The sequence below is a fragment of the Antrostomus carolinensis genome, unplaced genomic scaffold (assembly GCF_000700745.2).
Source record: "Antrostomus carolinensis isolate BGI_N321 unplaced genomic scaffold, ASM70074v2 scaffold21179, whole genome shotgun sequence".
NCBI classification, from domain to species: Eukaryota; Metazoa; Chordata; class Aves; order Caprimulgiformes; family Caprimulgidae; genus Antrostomus; species Antrostomus carolinensis.
Genome location: NW_010339540.1, coordinates 8,302 through 10,597, shown reverse-complemented (window position 1 = coordinate 10,597; position 2,296 = coordinate 8,302).

Below are 2,296 nucleotides of genomic sequence, written 5' to 3'. Positions count from 1 at the left end.
GTAGCGTGCCTATAAATAAATCCATGTTGACTATCTAGCAACATAAGCTTCTCTGTCTCTCCCATGTTACTGATGCAATTCTCTGAGTTGTATCTCATCAGATATGATTAGTTAGTTCCTGTTGTCATGTGGAAATTAGTCACTCACTCCTGCAAATGTCATAGAACTTGTTTTGCTGCTTTCTTATTTATTTTTGTATGTCCTATAGTCAAATTGCCCAAGACACCCATTGATACTATCTTTCTTTTATTCTTTGGGGGTGTTTTGCCACCGGTGGGCTTCTTGTACAACAAACCTGAAAAGTCTTATTATCCAAAGAACTTATACGTTCTGGATCACTTTTGGTTACATTTTTATATGTAGGTTGAAGGATGCATTTTTAACCATAAAACTTATTGCAATATACCTCAAAATTTCTCACCCTTGTTTACAGCTGAGATGGTACCTTTATTCATATGCTTTCCTTAAAACTAAGTACTTTACAGTCAATTGCCAGAATTTATGTCTTTATAAATTATGGATTGAGAAATCTGTAACATTTATAACGTGGCCAACACACACACACACCCCACAATGCTCTGAAATGTCAAACATGTTTCGCAGCAGCACAAAGGATTAACTGTGGGAGAGGATTTCTGCCACTTCTAGGTCAGCGCTCTGAGTCTCACCTTGCTCAGAGCTGAACGAAAGTTGTTACTGTCTCATGTCTGCTAGCCCATGTGAGATGAGTTAGTGACCACAGGCCAGCCCTTGGCAGTCAAGCATCCCACTGCAAAATCACTCTCCATTCTGGAAGCCTTGTAAGAAAACCGAGGACTAATTGGGCATGGAAAATGAATTACTTTGTCTTCTCTAACCACAGTCTTTCCAGGCTAAGGATGAAACCAGGTAATGGGGAAGGGTGAGCAAGCAGGTTCTTCCCTGGCATTTGCAATTCTGAGGATAACCAGAGTACTTTACAGGAGTGCTAATCCATTATCTTTCAAGCCCTAGTAAACTCATCTGAAAAACATAGATATGTATGACCAGCACTGTGTTTGTTACTGTGCTCTAAACAGTATTTTAGACAGATAGTTATGTTTGAATTCTTAAGAAGATTTAGATTTGTTGTAAGAATTTGAAGGATCACTTTAGGTGTGAGTTGTCTTGAGCCAAATCTTCAAGAAGTGAAGGTACTGGACCGAAGAGCACAAACATCCTGCTTGTATTGGGGCATACTGAATTTATCAAAAGTGTGTCAGAGGCTTATATACTAGTTTAGCTTTGCAGGGATTTCTGGAGGTCCTCAGGTCCAACCTCCTGCCCAGAACAGGGCTAACCTCAGGTTGCTGAAGACCTGCCAGGTTTTGGTTATCTCTGAGGATGTAGATCCCTCAGCCTCTCTGGACAACTTGTTCCAACATTGATTACTCTAGCACCTGGATACTTTGTAAATATGTTTATTTACAGCATTCAAGCTGAACTAGTTAGCAGTCCTGGAGCAAAGAAATGCCAGCAACGCTGCTTGCCACAGTCAGCATACAAATACAAGTGAGAACCTTTTCTATTCACACTGTCACTGGGACTGTCTCCTGCACCTCTGGGACATTTCTCAGAGTATTGCAGATGCTTTGGTGTAATTGGGAAGAATACTCCAGGACACTGAGCACAATTTTCAAGGTAATGTAGCTCAAATTTGGCACACAGTGTTCTATGGTTCTGTGAAATTTGAATACTTTTTTTCAGGAACTCTGCTATTTTCAAGCTATCTGTGTCTTTAAACCTCCTCTGTAATCCTGTTTAATGCCGCCTATGGGCAACTTATTTTTAGGATAAGTTAGGTCTACGTTGGAGAAGCTTTTCCTGGAATAATAATGACAGTGTGGGATTACTTATGACATTTTTCTACTGGAAAAGTCCTAGTATGTATACATAATTATACCAGATAAATGGGCTTTCATCAGCATAGTGTGTTTCACTTGCTGAACTGGCACAAGCCAGTCCAGGAAAAGCAGAGCTTCATTTGCAGGAAATTACCTAAATTGAGAAATCTTTTTCCAGAGTGAAGAGGGCACAAATAAACTGTCTGTGGCAACATGATTTGTGAACTGACATTTCTGTCCAACAGGTGGAGTTTTACAATCACTGATGCTCAGATTCTCACGCTATGCTCTTCATTCATTATAAATTAAATTAGTCCTAACAACGTTTAATATTGATAATACCAGATGTATGTATGCTTAGAAGAATAAATTAGTGAGCTTTTCCATCTTTATGTAGTATGCAGGTTCTTAAGACACCCAAAGGCAGCAGTGCT